This window comes from Bombyx mandarina, chromosome 03, assembly GCF_030267445.1.
Source record: "Bombyx mandarina strain Sakado chromosome 03, ASM3026744v2".
NCBI classification, from domain to species: domain Eukaryota; kingdom Metazoa; phylum Arthropoda; class Insecta; order Lepidoptera; family Bombycidae; genus Bombyx; species Bombyx mandarina.
Genome location: NC_143210.1, coordinates 6,254,782 through 6,278,536, shown reverse-complemented (window position 1 = coordinate 6,278,536; position 23,755 = coordinate 6,254,782). Strand labels below are relative to the sequence as shown.

Below are 23,755 nucleotides of genomic sequence, written 5' to 3'. Positions count from 1 at the left end.
CTTTGTATGGGACACTTACCTACAGCGAACAAAAATGAAATTAGGTCTGGTGGATAGGCAATTGAATCTAGTTTACAATGGTATAGGTCCCATATCTGTGAGCCGTGGGAATAAGGAGAAACTGGACATTAAAAAAATATATTTTTTTTTACTTTTTTGTGCAATAATTCAAGAGGAAAAAAGGAATAAAAAAAACATGTTTTTCTCTTTACTTTTATTCTGCCGCATCCAAATCTACAAGAGTTTCGTCTAAAAACGTCGCAGGTGCGTGAAATTCTTCTTGATATATTTTATAGCCCAAGATAAAAAGTATACCACACTGGCGATGTGCGCGCAACTCCCTACAGTGCGGCGGCCGTGTATACAGGAACAGTAATACCCTTCGAGGCTTTGTCTTCCTTGCAATGCCGGATTTATTAGTATATATGTATAATAGCGTTTTGCTCTTATGTGACGAGACTGTATTCTGCCTCGTATTAATATTTTATTTTCTACCAACTCTCTGCGATGGTATAATTCCATTATATACACTCCGTTTGGCCGCATGTGTTCATGGCATGGATATCAGTCAGGTTGACTTTACGAAATACCACGGAGTGATATTTTAACTTACTGAGCGGTCATATTTAGTAATTAGGACAAATAGTCAACTTAAAATATGAATTTCATTTTACTTTTATTTCCATTTTCCCATTGTTATGAATTAAAATAACCACATAATATTAAATATGATTGGAAGCACTATGATTTAAAAGTGTTTTGGTTTATGTTCGCGACTTTAAAAAAAGCGGGTAAAAAACGCCCAATGATCTTTGTAAAAAATATCATAACAAAAAGACTTCTTCAGCTATTTTAGTGTAGCAAACTTGATTAAACTTCTATTTAAAACATCGAACTGTTGATGGTAATACCAAATAAAACGCACCTTTAATTACAAAGTAATATTTTTTTTTTATTGCCCTTGTAGGCAGACGAGCATACGGCCCACCTGATGGTGAGTGGTTACCGTCGCCCATGGACTTCAGCAATGCCAGGGGCAGAGCCAAGCCGCTGCCTACCGCTTAATACTCTCCACAAGCCTCGTTTGAAGAATGGGCATGTCATAGCGCTCGGGAAACACCGTGGAGGGGAGCTCATTCCATAGCCAAAAATGTCGCGTATTAAGAGAAATAGCGCTTAAACCAAAGAGCTTTTCACCCCTCGATATGTTATCACGCTGATGTTTTCGTCATACGCTAAAAACACAGTACGATCTGTTTAAGCAAACGCCCCAAAAGAAGTGCAACTTCAAAAAACGATTTATTTCCTGAATCATTTCATTTGGACACTTAATGTCAATACATGATACTGTGACGTGATTTGAAGAGATTTTGCTGTAATGTCAATCCGGCACATTTGCTCATACTGAACAAACAAAAATCAACAGCAAAAAGGTTGCTTATTTTTGGGCTATTTACTGTCGAGAAAGGATCAAAAAATTATATTCGAAATATCCGTGGTCCATGTAAGAAACCTGAGCTTAAATCATACGGTACCATTTTTCCTAAGCTAAACGAATCTAACATGTGTTGAGGGTGTTGCATCTCGTATTTAAGTTACGTACAGGAAAAATATTTTTTTTAATTACATTTAGTTACATATAATTAATTACATAATACATAATACTGGGTGGAAGTAATTACAGGAGACAAATTACTTGAAATTAATATCATATTGAATTTTTTATTATGAAAATCAATAATTTTGAAAATTCGGACATCTGTTTTATCGATGTTTGTATCACTAAGCAAAACACCCGAACAGTGGCAATTGAACTTATCATAATACTTTATTCGATATACTCTTGTATGCTTTACGACAATACAATACCCAAAATAACCGCACTTACCAATCGATATAAATCTAACAATATTTTATCAATATCGTCAAACGTCACAACACTATATTCACGTATTCACTGATTTCGCCAATCGATTAATCTCTTTATCGGCACTGATTGCGGCACTAGTTTTTTTTTTATCGGATGTCACAGAGGCGGGAGCGCGTGATCTAGTCTAGTTCACAATAAATTTAAATTGATAGCGGAGGACAGAGGAGAGACGTGTGGACATATAATATTTGCTGGCCGTAGTCTACGAGATGCGATGCAGCTAACAAACAGTACGGTTGCCAATTCAGGGAAACGAAAATTCTGGAAATTTCTCCTGACAAAAACATATTTTTTTGGTTTGGTTGTACGTTGAACTTGTTCTCTGTCAACGTTTTATATGTTCGTATTTAAATTACCGTCGAGTTGATATATTGAGAAAGAAATCTCAGCGGATTCATCATCTTCTGAGCGACCAATTCTTATGAAAAATAATTATATTGGACCATGGTTATTCGTTTTCATTACTCAGTATGGACTGTTCTGTATGTTGCTATAACTATGAGAAGCCTCTCTGGCTTTTCCTCACAAAAATATTCACACAGTCGACTGTGGTGTAATAACACCTGATGTGATTCGGAAAAAGGCATTTATTCCGTTAAAAAAAATCAAAACAATGCGTCACACAGGTATTATCTATTATCCAGTATTATTTAACATAAAACGAACATTCAATATTATCTATATTATCTATAATATATATAAATATAAATGAATTGCTGTTCGTTAGTCTCGCTAAAACTCGAGAACGGCTGGACCGATTTGGCTAATTTTGGTCTTGAATTATTTGTCGAAGTCTAGAGAAGGTTTAAAAGGTAACTAAATATGAAAATTCTCGGGATTAAATAAACGAAGTCTGCCGGATCAGCTAGTTAATAATAAAAATAGAACATTAGTCTAATAGCATTATATTAGAGATCTTATGCGGGAAATATTTCAAAGAAATCTGTTAAAGAAAATTGGTTATCTGAAGCATTCACATCGAGTCTGGCAACTCTGTGAATCGAGTAATGAACGATAAGCGCACAAGTTAGGCAAGCGACATCTAATGATATATCTTAAGTAAACTTTCGAGGAATAAACATTATACGGAAATCTAAAAGTACTTTTTCATATGTTTGTTTATGATTTAAATGTGAAGTAATTGACTGTTATCTATAACAGTATTGTTTCGAAGGAAAATTTCAACAAGTGGATACTTTAAGCTGATAGATGCTTCTCTTATCTGTAGCTTTACATGTTTTAGTGTTTTCTTCATTTAGTGTTTTCTTTTGTTATAAAATATTTAAAGTAATAAAAAAATAAAGAAATATTTAAAAAAAGTATCCAACATCTGGTTTAACAGAAATAAAAGGTATTCGTTAATCGCAATATTCTTCAGTATTATAATTATTTAATATAAACTCGTCACTTTTGTTACCATATTTTAAATCGAAATGCCAGATTCCAGATTCGAATATTTTTAGTAAAAAAAAATTTCAAAACTGATACATAGTTTGACGTTCTTTTTGGCGGTAATGTTTGATTTTGGATAATATCTAAAAAGCTTTAGGTAATAATTGTAACACGTGCTTAAAGATGACTGAAACATCAAAATTAGATTTATTGGATAGATAGAGCATTTCATTTCTTGAAGCTGACACATTCTGCATTAGTCACATTCGACCTTGTTCATTTCTATTTTATAGTTGTAATTTGTAGCAATATTCAAGTGAATATTTTTATAGCAAACTAGAAAACTTAATAGAACATCGTTGTTTTAGAGTCGTACCGCCATCTATCGTTATATAAAAAAACGTTACACAAACCGCCATCTATTGGTGAATAGCAAATTAACAAAAACATTAATATAACTTCAAAAATATTAATAGATGGCACTATTTAATTATGTTGTGATTTTGTATAACGATTATTATATCGGTTGCCAAAAAAAAAAAGGAAACTCCTGTCAGTTCGAAAATCTTTATGTTAAACTTATCATATTTAATTCAGGGGTCTATGAATATATTTTTATAAGCATTTTCAATTACCTTGTAAACAATTAAGTACAGACTTATTAGTACCTACATAAGTAATGAATTACTAATTAATTAAGTTGGTAAGTAATAAGCACCTATTAAAAACAATTAAAAATTAATTAAGTAGATAATAAGCACCTATTAAAAACAATAATAAATGGGGAACCGGATTAAATATGACTTGAATGCTTCTTTCTCAAGAATTTAGTTACTTCAAGCTGCACATACAAATCCGTTTGTATTTTAATTCAAACAATCTCACGCAAATTCTATGCGGAACGTGCTGAAATTACTTTGTATTTTGAAACTAAATTACTGGACTAAAATTTCAAATACCACACGCTCTGCATTTAGACTGGGCGTGTATGCTAAGCATACGCAGCCGAGTCGACAACTAACAAGAAAATATTCAACTCCTTATCGCTCAATAACAATTCGAATAACATGACGGAAAGTTTACCATTCGTGTACCTACTACGGGTATTCCGCGAAGACGTCTTCTAAGGTTTATTTCGATATGAAAAACACTATTATTTCATAATGATCTCTGTTATGTTTTTTGTTGCTTAGATAGGTGGACGAGCTTACGGCCCGTCTGGTGTTGAGTGGTTACCGGAGCCCGTGGACATCTACAATATAAATGCTGCCACTCACTTCGAAAGATGAGTTCTAGTCTCCGTTTTTACAGTACAACTGCTGCCCCACCGAAACGCATTACTGCTTCACGGCATAAAGAGGCAGCTGAACAAAAAGCTAAAACCTAGTATTTGATTAGAATCCGAATTCATGTCAGCATTTCATTAAATATGTAGTTTTTAGCGAAGATTCACTCATGTTAATATTTAAAAAAAACACCTCTGGGGAATAATAGTAGTTTTTTTTTTTGTCAGGAGGCAATCACCGGCCTTCCACCCTCCACTGGGAATGGCGGGCGGAGCATGACGGAGTCGAACCGACTAAAACCTCCTGTCGCTCAACAACCAACGTCTAAGCCTCACATAGACAGAACTCATGAAAAGGCAAAGGGGGGAAAGTAAAGCACTTAGTGCGGAGCACATCTCTCCCATTACCCTCCCCCTCGGGACGCCGGACCGGTGGTAGTCGGCGCGACGACCATCAGCCCTCTCGGTTGGCAGGCTATCCGAAGTCAGCCTAGATGGCGCCAGTTAGAGTGAGTTGGGGAATAATAGTAGGTATGTTATGTTTCTGGTTAAATGTACCCAATGTCCTTTTCTGTGCCTCTAACCAAATGCATGTAAAGTTTCATGGTCATCGTTAAATTTTCTTTAAGATGTGAAACCGTAACAAATAAATTCACGTTTATATTATGAGTATCGATAATTGCGCCGGAATGTTAAAGAGTCATTGTGTAGTTTACATCAACATAATGTAACGTAATCATACCAAAACAAAACCAAAGGAAAATAGAATGCGTGACTCAACAAACTATGTATTGTTATTAACAAACTAAAATGGTCGTTTCGTTTTGCAGCACACGTTAATTTCGCGCATATCAATATTCATGAGCATCAGCTGACTTTGTCGAGGAAGAAACGTAGGTATTACATTAAATTGTTAAAATTAAAAATACTTTTGCATGTTAATGTAATTAGAATTATCTATAAATTAATACGTGAAGCAAAAACTTTGTATCCCTTTTTATGAAAATTGCGCGGACGGAGGAGTATGAAATTTCTCACACTTATAGAGAATATAGAGAAGAAGTGTAGAATGCTAATTTTTTTTTCAAATAATGCATAAAATATACATTAAATCAATAAAGAAAACATCACACACCTACATACCATGTATTTGACGCACACACGCATGCATACTATTTATTGTCAAACTTTTGTTCTTGGCGTCTGTTGTCAAATTGAGAATAGATTAAATATTGTTTGTCTTTGTTAATATTTTTTATAGTGTAGTCTTGGCGAAATTTGTGATTAGAGAAGTATAAAATACAATCATAATAGTGTACAAACTTACAATTCCAATTAATTATAGTCGAATTTCGACCACTGCGGGACCTCTAGTAGAATTACTTTCATAACATTTTGTTAGACGTTTTGGTTAATTTACTAAAATACTAGTGTGGTAATGTAGTAATACTATAAGTGTGGAAAATTTCATACTCCCCCGTCCGCGCAATTTTCGTAAAAAGGGATACAAAGTTTTTGCTTCACGTATTAATATATAGATAATGTGTTCTAGTTCTGTGTAATTTCTTTTCTTTTTTTAACTTCCTCTGGTTGAGAATTTAAATTCCTCTGAAAATTTTGTACTTAGCACATTTATTTTAAATAATCGTGCATTAGATGGCTTATGTTATAAGACAGATTTTTTACTTGTTGTGTTTTAAGTGTATGTGCTGTGTGTTGTGTGCGTTAGGTTTAATAGAAAAAAATGTGTGTGCGTGTGCAAGTCACACACGGTAGAAATGAAACTTATAAAATATCAAAATAATCGCAAGTGCGCAGTGCAATGGAGCAGCCGCACCCCGGGGGAACCGCCTGCATGATCACGGTATCCCGACGCCAGGTAGGTATCGTTTAGCAAGAGAAATACGAGAGCGTCTATCAACTGTCTCTAAACCGCGATTCAGGAATTGTTGAATCTACGTGCAGCGACATCTGCTGATAACCAATTGAATAGAAATAAAATAAACATGGTGCGTAACGGAAGAAATTAAGATGGCGCGTAACCGAAAAACGTTACAAACGTTTTTCCTCCCTATGTCGATAAAGAAGTTTCACTTTAAAAAAAATGTGTTTAAAAAATTCATTACTTTTAAAATGTGTTTTATACTTTTTCATCACGGCCAAATCATAAAAGAAATTTGATTCGAGCCTCAAAACTTTGCTCCACACCTCAACCAAGATTATACGGTGCTTAAATTGTCCGATATTTACCCATTTTCCGCATTATGCTAATTTAATTATCTATTAGCGTAAATGCGTACGAAACGAAAAATGCTATCACATGATATTAAACGTAGATGTAATAAAATTGAGTATGTTATTCCAAATGTCCGTTCGTTTTTGCTATCGGAAAGGTAATTAGGAATTACGATGTTATGTGACGTGATTTCATCAATGATTTATATTGATTTATTGTTATTTACATTTTCACTCTGAATTTTTTTTGTATCTTTAGATTAGATAAAGGCAAAAATAGCATACAGTGGTGAGACGGCGAACCTCAACCGAACGCACTTAACTGAAAGCGATTTATATTGGGACCTACATACATGACAATAGGTATGTAGGACAATCATATATCATAGAATAATACACAACGATTATTAGATTTTAAGTCGCCGTGGCCTAGACCTTAGAACTTATGTCTCGGGGTAAGTGGCGGTATTTACGTTGTAGATGTCTATGGGCTCCAGTAACCATTCAGCACCAGGTGGGCTGTGAGCTGGTCCACCTATCTAAGCAATAAAAAAAGATGAAAGCCTTTTTCATTTTCAATTTAGCGTAAATTTTTGTGACGCCGCCTCTTTGGAATCCAATGAATCTTCCTCTTGAACTTATGAAACTTACGAATTTTGCGTCAAGCAGGTTGGGATTTAAGCTCACAAGAAGCGGATACTACCATCAATCCTATTACTAGCCATAAAGCCCCTGTATAATTATTTGTATTTATTACAATTACCTGTACGACTGGACGTTTTCAAATAGTTCCCTAATAAAAAGTATCAAACCATAAATTTATGGAGTACTTGTATTTTTAGGGAATTTAAAAAGCACAGCCACATTTCAATAGAAAAGCTTAGTTATTAGCTTTGTGTTGTATGTGAGCTTTTGAAACCATTTCCCGCAGGTCGTCTGTAAACTCGTTTGCCTATTTGAGCAAAAATAAAATAATAATAACAATCTAACTTCCTTTGACCTTCAAGTGAAGTGAGATCTTCTATTAAAATTTTGATTTTAAATAAAGAGGTAATGCGAAAAAGAACCAATTCCTTAATGTAGTCTATGAAGTCGAAAAATGAATATTCGTTTACGAATTGTTTTAAGTCTTCGTGGTTAACTACATTATAAATACTACTATTTATGTAACGGGTTAATTCAATGATTTAAAGGGAAAACTGACGACACAGAGTATTTATTGTCGTTACGAGTTTCAATGGAAATATCAATAAAACGATCAGAACGAGGGTAGATGGAATTGTTTGCTCTATCCTACCATAGTCTTCAGTCTGTGATTTTTGGATTTACAACAGCGCTGAAACATCAGAAACTCAAGCTAAGCAAGAGTATACCGAATATATACGGAGGGGTTTTGACGACCACCGCATGCTCACGTATCAGATGCTCATGGAAACCTAAATTAATTATGACTTCATCTGAAGGCAACGGATCTTCTTAATATCCGGAGGCTTATTATTTAGATTACTTTAATAATAGACTTTTTTTAATTGGCTAAAATATCTCATAATCACGATACAAAAACGACCATGGTAGTCGAATGAAGCATCTTTCTCTTTGAAGCCGACTAAAACTAGACGATAATATATTCTTCTTCTTTTTCTTCACCTTATCTCACTAGGTGGGGTCGGCACAGCTAATTTTTCTCTTCCATTCTCTTCTACCAGCCGTCATCTCAACACTCACTCCTCTCTCTCTCATATTGTCATTCGCTCACTCCATCCACGTCTTCTTCGGTCGACCTCTTCCCCCTCTACCTTGCACTACCATTTCCATACATCTCCTAGTCACATGCATCTTCTCTCTATGCATCACATGTCCATACCACGCTAAAGATAATAATAATAATATATTATTCCAAAATATTATATTTCTTGGATCCTTTTTGACTAATACTTAAAATCTAATACGGACAGAGTTCAGATTCTCAAAAACCGGTCGCAATGAATACCTACACTCCGGCAATAATTATAATACTTTAAAAAAATCATAAGCTTAAGGTAGGTACCTAAGCCTCGTTTAAGGCGTAGCCAAATTTTTGTAGCAGTTTTTACTAACCATGGAAATAATGGATTAAAATTCCATCCAAGGTCATATCAGTTATGTAAGCGTTTTTCAAAACTCAAAAAACAGTCTCAGGGCGTTATCTCTACCAGCCATATTTTGTTTGTCTTTGGATAAGGCTCTATACAAAACATAGTAAGTTTCGTTTGTGTTTTTATCTATTCTCTTTTTTTATAGCTTAGATGGGTGAACGAGCTCACACTCCACCTGGTGTTAAGTGAACGTAAATGCGCCACCCATCTTCGGTAGGCAGCGGCTTGGCTCTGCCCCTGGCATTACTGAAATCCATGGTCGACGGTTACCACTCACCATCAGGTGGGCCGTATGCTCGTCTGGCTGTTTGGGCAGTAAAAAAATAAAAAAAGATATAAGTTCTAAGTTACAACGGCTGCCCCGCCCTTCAAACCGAAACGCATTACTACTTCACGGCAGAAATAGGCGAGGTGGTGGTACCTACCTGTGCGGATTCACAAAATGTCCTACCACCAGTAAAATAAAATGTTACAAGTAATTTTTGTCTGATAGTCGCGCTTTAAAATAAAATTAACAATTAAAACTGCAAAGAAACGTGAATATCATTGATTTTAGTATTGAAAATTAGACGCTAGTTGTTACAATATTCAAACATTGAGTTAAAACATTCGTCCGTTACCACAAAAACTGTAAGATACATGAGTCGTCTATTATCAAAGGTGGCAATCTGTGCATTTGGACAAAAAAATGTTATTGATATGTCAATACAGATTGAACGGAATATAATCGTCTCCTTCAAAGAATACGGTTCAAAACCTGAATTAAATAAAGGTTAATACTTAACCTGTTATTTATCTAAGATGTCGTTCAGAAGAGTTTTGTGACTGCCAATGGAATACAAAGTCAATAATTCGTTTTTCTGATTTACCAATAATTTTCCAAAAGTCACATTGCCGGCTTTGATAATAGTCGACTCACATATTCTATTTGAAATAATAAAACGAAAGTACATATTATTTTAATAATACCGCCAGTAATACCAGTCTTCGGGTTCTAGGTGAGTCGAAGTCATAATCTAAACTACATCTACGGTTAAAACTCTCGTTTATTACTTTCCACGTTTCAAATTTTATACTTTTAAACGAGCAATTCTTGTATGCTCGGAAACGGCTCCAACGATTTTTATAAAATTTAGTATACAGGGGATTTCGGGGCGATAAATCGATCTAGGTACGATTTATTTTCAGAAAATGTTGTTTTATTCGTGTTTTCAATAATCAACTTTATCGATAATCAACTTTATGACTCTTCCCGACATCTATTGGCGAATAATAACTTCTTTAAAGACACAATAACACTAATGCTATTTCAACAGATGGCGTTGTTAAGCCACCCGAAGCCACTTAAAAATACCTAAACGATCTTCGAATATTTCATAATTTTATCAATATGTAATTCGTATTTAATTATAATTTCTAAAAAACACAATTTATCAAACAAAAAAAAATACCGAGCATCGTCTAGTACAAATTGTACTTCACAGTTTTCGTTGTCCACGGGCAGTGTTATTCATCGACATTTGAATATTTTGCTAACTACCGTCTATTTTCCTATAAAAAAACTCTTTTCATACATTCAAGTATCTTAGCTATTATAAGCAGCTATTATAAGCTAGCAATTATATTCAAATTTATAAAAAACATAGTTATTCAAATTTCTATAAAAATCTATTTTTTATTTTTATCTGTAGTGGTGGACGCAGTAATGTTACGAACCAATCTATATAATATTAGTGCTTTACGTTTTACTCTGAATTCTTATATAATTTTTGAGATAATTATTGAAAAACCAAGAAGTCATTTGTATGGATTGATTCCTGTCTATTGAACAGATATTTGTTTTAATTTGTATATATATATTTACAATAGAAAATGAAACATATAAGAAGACATAAAAGATATCGTTTTTGAAGACCCCGCTTACTGATAACAGAAAAATTCTGTTTTCTTTACTGATGGTAGGACGTCTTGTGAGTCCGCACGGGTAGGTACCACCACCCCGCCTATTTCTGCCGTGAATCAGTAATGCGTTTCGGTTTGAAGGGTGGAGCAGCCATATAAACCGTGTACCTAATTAAAAAAAATCAATAAATCGCACAAGTCGTTCCTCAGTGTTTTGCCGATCATTAATTGATTATCTGTAAAAAATAATTGTGATCTAATCAAAAGCGTCCATAAAAACGAAAGCATATCGTTTAAGACATTAACTACCATATCTGTCTTGTTATTACGCTATTTATTATCAGTATGTTTTAATATCTATAAGATATTATGCAACAAAAACATTTTCACAAATTATAACTACCCTTGGACAATTTATTACGTCTTTACCTAGTTTATTATGTCTTTTTTTCAGAAAAACGAAAATAAATTTCTATATGGCGCGTCGTTATTAACTGCGCATGAAGTGTGATGGAGTCAACAAAACCATTAACGTCATCTAGCCCATTTTTGGTAGGTACCACCGCCCCGCCTATTTCTGCCGTGAAGCAGTAATGCGTTTCGGTTTGAAGGGTGGGGTAGCCGTTGTAACTATACTGAGACCTTAGAACTTATATCTCAAGGTGTGTGGCGCATTTATGTTGTAGATGTCTATGGGTTCCAGTAACCACTTAACACCAGGTGGGCTGTGAGCTCGTCCACACATATAGGCAATAAAAAAAAAAAATCTGTATTGCTTTATTTATAACTCCACTTGTACAATCTTTTTTTAAAGGATTTTATGACCTGGTAACTAAGACCTTTAAGTCATTTCTTATTTTAATTTATATTCTTATTATTATGAAAAACGATCATGTGGAGTGAAATGAAATGAAATGAAGATGATTAATTTGAGACATTAATCAACTGGGATGAAATGAAATGAAATGAGATGAGATGAGATGATATGGGATGAAGTATTCTCAGTAAAATGGTGGTCATTTACTGAGATTTTTTCAGTGGACTTTTTGGAGGATCCCGATAAGTTACGTCCAGCGGCTTTGTTTCATTTTCCCACATTTGTGCATCTTCACAGATATTAAACAGTTAATAAACCACCGTTATTACATATTTAAACCTGAAGAAACACTAAATAGACAAAATAAAACAAATCACACAACTTCACTCCGCGCGTTCCCGCCAAAAAGTCCTGTAAAATCTTTAGATATGTGCTCACCACAGAATACACCGCTTTTTCTCCTGTTTTTTCAGACTACCGCTTTCTTTGTTATGTCACGTCCCCACTAGTGCCATTGCTCCTACCAACAGTGTTGCTATTTGGCAATCCAAAAATTGTCTTAATTTTTACATGATAAATTTTATTTTAATTATTTAACAACAAACCTTATACAATATTCAAACGTTGACTTAAAACAGTCGTCCGTGACCACAAAAACTGTAAGATACATATTCGATTGGAAATAGTAAAACAATAGTAGATATAATAAACGTATTTGTAATGACAAAATGAAAATTGGCTTTACTTTTAAATGTGGGGATTCGTTTATTTACGAGAATATTCGAATTTGGGAACGTTCTAAACGCCCTGCACGATACCATGTGAAAGAAGGAAAAAAAAAACAGTTTCTAATTTTAACACATTGTGGCGTAAATTAAGAGATAATATAAAAAAAAGCTTTTTTATAAATATAAATGCTTGTGTAAATAATATAAAGTATAATATAATATATTTTCAATTTTAATGGATTTTTCGACAACCAATGGAGAATTTATAAATTAAAATTCAAACTTTATTAATATGTGTTCAGATTTTTTTTTTTATTGCTTATATGTGTGGACGAGCTCACAGCCCACCTGGTGTTAAGTGGTTACTGGAGCCCATAGACATCTACAACGTAAATGCGCCACACACCTTGAGATATAGTTCTAAGGTCTCAGTATAGTCACAACGGCTGCCCCACCCTTCAAACCGAAACGCATTACTGCTTCACGGCAGAAATAGGCGGGGCGGTGGTACCTACCCGTGCGGACTCACAAGAGGTCCTACCACCAGTAATTACGCAAATTATAATTTTGCGGGTTAATTTTTATTGCACGATGTTATTCCTTCACCGTGGAAGTCAATCGTGAACATTTGTTGAGTACGTATTTCATTAGAAAAATTGGTACCCGCCAGCGAGATTCGAACACCAGTGCATCGCTCTATACGAATGCACCGGACGTCTTATCCTTTAGGCCACGACGACTTCAGATATTAGAGCGATATTTTTTTATAAAAATAATTTACAAATACTTGCTATATTTTGTTTTTCTAGGCTTAATTTATATAAACTAGCTGCATAATAATCTAAATTCGACCATAATGACTAACACCTCAAGATTTAGTAAATTTTTTTATAACATTACTAACCAAAAAAAAAAACAGAGATGGAAATGGTGCTTTTCTGTTCTGTCCTTGCCTAATTAACACCTTTGGTTATATATCGGTGAATTCTCAATGATTTGTGATTCACGGCGTTAATTATAGAGTAATAAAGACAAATGTCAATAAATTACAATAGTGGTCGACGGAAATTGTATATCAACAAAAACCAAATTGCATACTCAATTAGCTTCGTAAAACAGAACGCAACGATGATTTATTATTAATGTTAAAACGAGTATGCTGTCCGAACGGTTACTAGTCATTAACAAGTTCCCGTATACTTGGAACATGACACATCCCTACACAATGCACGTTTCCCGCCAACGCTAAAGATTATACTAATCACATAATAATATATGCAATCGATAATACATTTTAAAACAAACAAAAATCTTATTTTTTTCATTTTGATTAAATACTCTTTTTCTTGAGTGACATTGACATTACTGAGTGAGATGACCGCGTCAACGTATTATTAATATTATTTTGTATCTTTCAATCGCAGTATAATCTATGCAAAGATAAAAAATTAAACACAAATTACTTTTTGGCGGGAACGCGAGGAGTGAAGTTGTGAGATTTGTTTTATTTTGTCTATTTAGTGTTCCTTCAGATTTAAATGTGTAATAACGGTGGTTTATTAATTGTTTAATATCTGTGAAAGTGCACAAATGTAGGAAAATGAAAAAAAACTGCTGGGTGTACCTTCTCGGGATCCTCCAAAAAGTCCACTGAAAAAATCTCAGTAAATGACCACTGTTTTACTGAGATTATATTTCATCCCATATCATCTCATCTCATTTCATTTCATTTCATTTCATCCCAGTTGATTAATGTCTCAAATTAATCATCTTCATTTCATTTCACTCCATAATATCATTTTTCATAAAATTAAGAATATAAATTAAAATAAGACATGACTTAAAGGTCTTAGTTACCAGGTCTTAAAATCCCTTTTAAAAAAAACACACAAATCGATTGCGTCTGTTTATTCAAAACTTCAAAGCTATTTGACGATTATTAATGCGGTTTTCAATGTAATTTAGGTGATTAAGAAGTGTTTCACATTCAGATGTGAATTTTTATATTATAGTACACAGAGCTGCTTAATAATATAAATATATATAACATTGAAACGTATTATCCAAAAGCGCACTACGAACCCGAAACCGGTCGCTAGTAATAGTCAATAATAGTGCATATTTTGGACGTATGTAAAGATGTATTTGTGTTCCGCATCCAATTGAAAAAGATCCGTTATCCACACAATTTTTAAATCCAGTTCAGTGCTTTCTGTAAACATCGAACGCGCACGCATTGCATCTCAATGTCTCCATGTTAATGGTCACGTATGACTAAAGCCGTTCTAAAAATAGCCCGGTGTCGGGGATGTGGTAGCGATAACTGGACTAACTCGAACGAATCGTTCGTATCTACGAATCCAAATATAGAATAGGTTGTGTTGTAACAACGACAAATTTCAAATAAATCACGTATTATGTTCGTATACAGCGCATCGTTTGCTTTATTTATAGTCTGACATTGTGGAAATACACGTAGATTCGAATCTATTTTTATTCTTTATTTATCGCGCTAACGATGGTTAAATTATTCGCATCTGGCGTTTACAGGAGTCCATAGACATCAGATTACGAATGCTTAAGGCGTGAAGTCTGAATTGTACTGTAGCCTGGTAATCAAGTCCTTCAAATCGAAGCGCAAGACTTCGTCAGAAATAAACGAGATGCTAGAACTTTCTTTTTATTCTTTATTTATCGCGCTAACGATGGTTAAATGATTCGCATCTGGCGTTTACAGGAGTCCATAGACATCAGAATACGAATTCCGCCACTTGCCTTGAGGCATGAAGTCTGAATTGTACTGTAGCCTGGTAATCAAGTCCTTCAAATCGAAACACATGACTTCATCAGAAATAAACGAGGTGCTAGAACTTATGGAAGTTACCATGGGGTAATCTGTATCAATCACTAATGCATTTTAGAAACTTGTTTCGTTCTTGAATGGTTTTGACCGACATAACTCAGTAAATAATTACGTCATTTGCGGAATCCTCTCCGGCTCGACAATCGAAACGTTTCGACCTCAATCCTCGCAGTGCGAAAAGCTTTTTACGCTTGTGCTTAAATTTGTTAACATTCCAATTTAAATACAAAGGAGGTTAAGATATATCTTAAGGATACCTACCACAAAAGGCCTGCGGCGATATCGTTTTTAAATTAACAACGATTGATAATGCAATGCTATAAAATATCCTCTAAATAACTTACCAAAATAACTGGTGGTAGGACCTCTTGTGAGTCCGCACGGGTAGGTACCACCGCCCGCCTATTTCTGCCGTGAAGCAGTAATGCGTTTCGGTTTTAAGGGTGGGGCAGCTGTTGTGACTATACTGAGACCTTGGAACTATACCTCAAGGTGTGTGGCGCATTTACGTTATAGATGTCTATGGGCTCCAGTAACCACTTAACACCAGGTGGGCTGTGTCCACACATCTAGGCAATAAAAAAAAAACTCTTATTTCTTATACGATTTTACAGTTTTGTTCACAGCAGACGCAGACAAACTCACGACTCATCTCGCTTTAAGACATTATCGGACCCCTTCACAATGAAACGTGACTTTATTTTGTAACTAATTTCAGTCATGTAGTCATTTAAATCTTTAAAAAAAAAACGCGGATTTTTTGTTTCATTAAATTACCAAATTGTCAAAGACGCGTGTATTCATACGGGAAAATTGATAATTTACATTATTAAACATAATGAATTGTATTTGTACCAAATTGAAAATAATATACACAAAGCAAATGGTTTAAAAAAATAACAGACATATCTTATTGAACAAATTAAAAATTCAATTCAATTTTATCTCATATAGAAATGGGCTAAGACTAAAAAACATTTACAATGAATTAACGTTTAACCATCTTCTAATATCGGGGTCAACAAAGTCCCGAGTCGTGTTGATTATGTTAGATAAACATGATGATCTCATGATGTACACATGGCCATTATATATAAATAAAATGCAATATGGTCAGACGATGTTAATGAAAATACTCTTTGCGATTAATAAGAGACGGGTATGTTTCCTTGCCATTTTTTTTTATTGCTTAGATGGGTGGAGGAGCTCAGAGCCCTATTGTTAAGTGGTTACTGGAGCCCATAGACATCTAAAACGTAAATGCGCCACCCACCTTGAGATATAAGTTCTAAGGTCTCAGTATAGTTACAACGGCTGCCTCCACCCTTCAAACAGGAACGCATCACTGCTTCACGGCAGAAATAGGCAAGGCGGTGGTACCCACCCGTCCGGTCTCATAAGAGGTTCTATCATCAGTAATTACGCAAATTATAATTTTGCGGGTTTGATTCTTATTACACGATGTTATTCCTTCACCGTGGAAGTCAATCGTAAACATTTGTTAAGTACGTATTTCATTAGAAAAATTGGTACCCGCCTCCGGGATTCGAACATATGTGCATCGCTCAACACGAATGCACCGAACGTCTTATCCTTTAGGCCAAGACGACTTCAAACTTACTTATTGAACTATAGTCGGATTTTTAATTAGACGAAGCCAGCTGACAGTAGCTAATGTCACTTTGTAAAATAATGTTGCTATATTTAAAGTAATAGTGATGCGTTCAGTTCTCGTTCAATCACATAAATGAACAATGAGTGTGAAGAGTTAATCATTAATTTCAAACTATAAAAGAATATTATTTATATTTTACAATAAAATTGTATTAAAGTGATCCAATATAATAATATGTTACTAGTAGTATGTAACTACAATCAGTTTTTTTATTTTCATTACCTATGTACCTATAATTGTTATATTTTATACATCTATAGTTTCAACTATATGATGCATTGGAAATAGGACAGTCTTACAAGCTTCCTCGCAATGTTTTTCTTAATGTTTAAAACACTCGGTATTCAGTACAGGTAGATACCATAGGAACATAATGTTTCGTCGAAAACTCGTTGGTATGTACAAAGCACGGCTAAAATTCGAACCCCGTGCCCGATATCGGCAGTTCGGCACACTAACTATTCACTAGACAATCGAGGCAATTTCATTAATTCAGGAGTTTTTTCAATCGTTCACTTTGTCACAACACTATTTTTATTTCATCAAAAACTGACAACACAGTAAACGTCAGTTTACTTCGTCTAATAAAAAATCCGACTATAAACTGAACAACCTCATAACCCATCTGGAGTTAACTCAGTAATCTTGAACAAAAAATATGAGATTGAGATTTTTCCATCTGTCGAGCTTTCACAGGAGAAACAACATTATCATTCGAATTCATCATCGTCATTCGAAAATATTAATTGTAACTATTCCGTCCTTTAATTGAGTATTACAAGTGGAATTTAACATTTTACTAACGTATGTTGTTCTGTTTTACTATTCCATGCTATATTTAACAGAATATTTTAGTTTTTTTCTTGATAGATGTTTGATACATGTTTCTATAAAACACACAATACACTTTGATGGCATCTACATATTAAAAGTGCGAATGCAAAGCCATCATTGACCTGCCTATTTCTAACGCGAGCCAGTGATGTTTCCCGATTTGAGTGAGGTAGCCATTATATACCATAATAATTGTGGTTGCGATATATCTCAGGATCATCTATCTGTCGGTTATCATATTATTGTGTCTATTGGATTCAGGTACCAGTGAATACCGGGTAGATCATGAGCTCTTCTGATCATCTAAGAGAATAACGAAAATTGGATCGGATTATCCACGTACCTACAAAGACCACACTGAAATAACAACTTCTTCAATCTTTTTTTTTTTAATAATTTTCTCTTCTTTTTTTAGTTTGAGAATGAAACTACGAAGCAAAATTGATTTCAATTGCATAATAAACGATGATGGCGACTCATACATCTCTACTGACGCAACCATTCGCTCTGAATAAATTTCAAGTTCACAGGAAAATATAGTTTCATTCGACGCATCTATTCGCAAATAATTTATTCGCTTGTTTTTCTTTTTAGGTCTGTATTATTGCAAAAAAATTAATATTCACAGTTATGTGGAACAAAATTTGAATAGTTATCGCGTATAAATACAACGACTATCCGTTGCCACTAATACAATGTATTGTTTATGCAAATTATGAACAACGTATGCGCGTTGTAACTCTATGGAAATAAACTCTGCATTTGCATCGATCTGAGACTTCATTTTTATTAGGTAATATCTTTGTTAGGATACGAACAAAACCAGGTTATAAATATAATTGAAATCACTGAACAAATCCTCATCCTACTTAGCTTTGTGAAGATGCAGTTTGTATCTAATGGAAGTGATGTATATATTGTATTTTTCCATTAAACGATAACCGATATAACAACAAACAAATAAACATGACAATTACTTTTCCTCACCGACTTCCGTCTTAGTAATTGTTTTCTCAACGACACTCTCATCAAACTATTTATATAAAACATAAATCAATCGAGTATTGATATTTTTAGCCATAATATATGTATTATAGGAATGAATAGCTCAATCGAAGACAAAACAGTACTTTAGCCAAAACCTACAGGTAGATAAACTAAAGTCTATTTAATTGGCAATTTGCCACTTTCTGTGCGTGTGCTGTGAAAAATAAAACGCAAATGTTTTTATTTTTATTTTTTATGTTGCATAAAACTCTCAGTCTGGTAATTTCGCGCCTATAATATTCGAAGTTCGAATGATGGTTGAAATAAATTCGCAAATAACCAGGATGTTAACGTTTGAAGCTAACAAACAGTTTCGGAAATAACGGGCACGTATAATAACTTTGATTTCCCCATTTACATTTGATGTTTTCGCCGCCGAGCCAAGGAAATCTCCTATCGAATCTGGCTTTGAGCCACACGTACCAATGAACACATCCTTTTTACTCCGATTTATAAATATGATGTCAGAAGCAAACAGTGAATATTCAGAAGCTAACGGATTTACATTAGAAATAAAAAACATTGGTTATATATCACTCATCTCAAAAGCACAGTCAACGGAAAAAATGACAAATACCCACGTAAAATGAAAATAAACCTAGCTTGCTTGTTCCAGGAACCATTCTGCATAATGTTTTGCCAACTATAGAATATCATTCAATGAATATATTACTATATAATAACAATAATAAGTATATTTATTCATAAGTCGTGTAAACAAAGCTAACTATAAACCAGCCGAACAATCTACTGGTAAGTTTGCGTTGATGATTTTCACAACTATGCCTCGTACATATTTCCACAAGGATTTGTAAATTCGTGAATTGAATGCAAATTACAATACCTCGGGCATTAGAACTGGTCATTACGTGAAATTTCATAGAAGGACGTGTCCGAAATTCTGTTGTTACGTAACCACAGGTGAAATAGGACTACAAAAGTTCAATTCATTCGCGTCGTGCATCGCGAGTTCGTTACGAATTGCAAAAGTATTCGTAATCATTGGGTACATTTGAAAAATATATATTCACTGAGCGTCATCTAAATTTTAATTGGATTCGAATTGAGTGCGATTAGTAGCAATAACGGTATTAGTATTCGCTTGGTTTAACAAATGAACTAGTGCTATCTAATGTTTCTCAATCGTGCATTTCAATACCGCATTAGTCTTCCACGTGTTTTATTTTTAAACTATTAGGAAAATTTTAAAGTTTACATTGATCTGGCAACACATGATAAGAAAATTTTCCTGTAGTTTCGTTTTAAAAATTAAACTTCATAAATAAATTAATAATATGTTAGTGACTAATCATTTTCATTTTAGGTGAATAATAGTTGACGTGATTTATCGATGTGTGTGTGTTTATTAATTCGATTCGCGTGCTTATTGTTTTTAGGTTAGCTTATTGCAGCATATTATAAAATAGCTACGCGATTATATCAATGAGCCGTTCTAAAATCCAAATTGAAATAACTCAGGCTTGTGACTCGCGGGAACCGACGAGTTACCTAATATCAAATGCCGTTTGAAAGTATTTTATCGCAGAACCTTAAAAATCGATACACGTACGTATTTCGTACTTAATCATTCACGCGGGTCACGTGAAACACAGTAATACATTACATGTTTAACATACTGCATTATTCATACACTGTACGGATTTAGGGGGGTTTTTCACAGAAAAAAGACGCGCTATACCATCGCACCTATAAATCTAATATATAAAATTCTCGTGTCACAATGTTCGTTCCCATACTCCTCCGAAACCGCTTGACCGATTCTCATGAAATTTTTTATGCATATTCAGTAAGCCTGAGAATCGGCTACAATCTATTTTTCATACCCCTAAGTGATTAGGGTTGTCCACCCTTAACAATTTTTTTTTTATTTGGACATTTTTGATTTTTGAATGAGGTTTTGTTATTTTTATTATATATTCCCTCATCGTTCACAGCACTACATACCTCTTTCACTCATTTACCACATCCATACACACTTACAATAAGTTAGTTTTTTTTTCTACACTACAAATTCCCTAGAAATCTTATATATGGCAAAACAATGTTTGCCGGGTCAGCTAGTTTATTATAATATCCGTATTTGTATTATCAGTTCCATACTTGACATATCCAATTTTATGTTATGGGAGATATAAATGAAGCCTTCTTTTTAGATGAATCCCTAAAGAATTCTAAATGAATTTTCGCGAAAATTATCCATATTTTTTACTGGTGGTAGGACCTCTTGTGAGTCCGCGCAGGTAGGTACCGCCACCCTACCTATTTCTGCCGTGAAGCAGCAATGCGTTTCGGTTTGAAGGGTGGGGCAGCCGCTGTAACTATGCTTGAGACCTTAGAACTTATATCTGAAGGTGGGTGGCGCATTTACGTCATAGATATCTATGGACTCCAGTAACCACTTAACACCAAGTGGGCTGTGAGCTCGTCCACCTATCTAAGCAACAAAAAAAAATTAAAATGTACGAGAAAGGGCCGACTGCACGAACAAAACGAAATTTTTGTGATAAGCAAAAATGAAATTAAATTACTTATTAATATGTACCTTTATCAAGTACATTCAGACGGACTTAACAGAATATTACAGCGAAAAGTCCGACGTGAATTGATTGCCTAACTTCGTTATATCACTTGTACATACGTACAGTGGATTTATTTAGAAAGGAATCGATAGATATAACTTTATCATCTAATCAAATTCCAAAATTATAATTTAATAAGTAGCTAGTCCTGCCATAAATATTATTACAACTTTTTTCTATTTCTGCTATAAAGCATAGTAGAAATATTAAAAAAAATTACTTCTATCTTTTATTACCCTGTCTATTTGTAGCGTGAAGCAGTAATGCCTACAGACTTAGAGAGTGGGATACCATTAAAGTATACTATTAAGACTTCAATCTTATGTCGCTAAGTGGATGGCGGTATTTACATCGTAATGTTTATAGGCTCTGACAATCATTTAAGAAGTTTATGCAATGAAAATAAAGAGTACATGGCACCTACATTGCTGCAGTATGCATTGAATTGTACATTAATACTTAGTCTGGCCATAAATACTGTTACAAATAAAAATAAACAAAATTTGAATTTGGAATCTGTCATTTTTACATGATTGCTCATTGAGTTTTCTCATTTTGGCGCCAATACATTATTCATTGTACAATATTTTGCGATATTAAAATGGAGTGGGATGATAAAGAGAACCGAATCGCTGTGATTGCATTACACAAAGAAGGTATGGAGCCAAATGTAATTTTTAAAATTCTCCATAAGCTTGGTTTTAGTAAAATATTTGTGTACCGGGCTATTAATAGGTGCAATGAGACCTCCTCTGTTTGTGACAGAAAAAGATCTGGCCGTCCACGTAGTGTTCGTACGAAAAAAGTGGTCAAAGCAGTAATGGAAAGAATTCGAAGAAATCTGTCCGAAAGCAAAAGATTTTATCTCGGGATATGAAGATTGCACCTAGAACCATTTCGCGTATTTTAAAATATTACTTAGGACTTGCAGCCTATAAGAGACGTACTGGTCATTTCTTAACTGATAATTTTAAAGAGAATAGGGTGGTAAAATCGAAACAACTACTGAAGCGGTACGCGAAGGGAGGTCATAGAAAAATTTTGTTTACGGATGAGAAAATTTTTACAATTGAGCAACATTTTAACAAACAAAATGACCGTATTTATGCTCAAAGCTCTAAGGAAGCTTCTGAAATATGTTATATTAATCTCCCTAAATAAGATAGATCCTTTGCTTCTGGGTCGGATTTTTTTCCTAACACCACGAGAACGGTCAGGTATTTTTGGCATAGCAGAAGACGTTTCATTATACTTATTAATAAGCCCAGTACAAACTTTTAACTAATACAAAGTGGATAAAAAGATTATAAAATTGCATTTGGCAAAATAACTCTTTTATTCCATACTGTCACATCGACTATCCTATTTAACTGCGCCGTTTTCATAGAACATTTAAAAAGATTAGCGCGAAATTGAGAATTTCCAAATTATAAAGTAATGTTATCGTTTTTATTTTATATTTTATAGATTGGGTACTTCATCTATGTCTTTTATTTGTTTTCCTTATTATGATTAACTGAACAAAACCTCCTTTGTCATAGAGATTACAGTTATAAGAATTTATATAGTACTTGGATATTAGAAAATGTCACTAACATAAACGCATTTTATTATAATCACTACATAGTATAAAACAAAGTCGCTTTCTCTGTCCCTATGTATGCTTAAATCTTTAAAACTACGCAACGTATTTTGATGCGGATCTTTTTAATAGATAGAGTGATTGAAGAGGAAGGTTTATATGTATAATAAAATCCATTAAATAGTGGAGAAGTCAATAATAAATTACAGTTTCCGAAGCGAAGCGAGGGCGGGTCGCTAGTATTATTATAAAGTAGAGAGACTCGGCGCTTTGATACAAGTATCAGTAGCGCCGACAAGACATAATACAAGCTGTAAAATCTCTTGATCTTGATGAGTCGATTAGATATGAATAAAGATTCACTATACTAAAAATGGAGTACAGACGATTGTTTTGAACAAAATCATGACCACAGTTGCGTGTAGTAAGTGAATTAGTATGTGCTCAACATTGGGAAAAAAACTGAGAGATTATGCTGTACTATATATTATCACTCTCACCAGGTTAAACATTGAATTAAATAAAATAAAATCAATACAGACAGCTTGTTAAGAGACCATATTATTATCGTATTTACGATAGTACACTGCACAAAGGTCACAAACCGCTACAATGTAGATCGGCTTCATTTGCCACACAAAAATGCATTTAATAAAGTAAATAGGATTTTCCTAGCAAATACACTAACCGTTGCTAATGTAATGTACTGTTCGCTTTTTCTATCGTTTAT

General features: G+C 34.1%; 1 protein-coding gene and 1 long non-coding RNA gene across 3 annotated transcripts in view; one reads left to right on the top strand and one right to left on the bottom strand.

Annotated features, from left to right (window-relative positions):
* Window positions 1-23,755, top strand: part of LOC149503272 (uncharacterized) — a 394,089-nt gene that overhangs the window by 16,563 nt on the left and 353,771 nt on the right. The window lies entirely within an intron of this gene.
* The window catches only part of for (cGMP-dependent protein kinase for), a 160,720-nt gene that overhangs the window by 130,799 nt on the left and 6,166 nt on the right, over window positions 1-23,755 (bottom strand). The window contains exon 1 of one of the 2 annotated variants that reach the window (XM_028184749.2): window positions 1,889-2,127. The exons of the other annotated variant lie outside the window; for it this stretch is intronic. The gene's annotated coding sequence lies outside the window, so the exon portion shown is untranslated. Of the gene's footprint in view, window positions 1-1,888; window positions 2,128-23,755 lie in introns of those variants that run through there. 2 annotated transcript variants of the gene reach the window in all.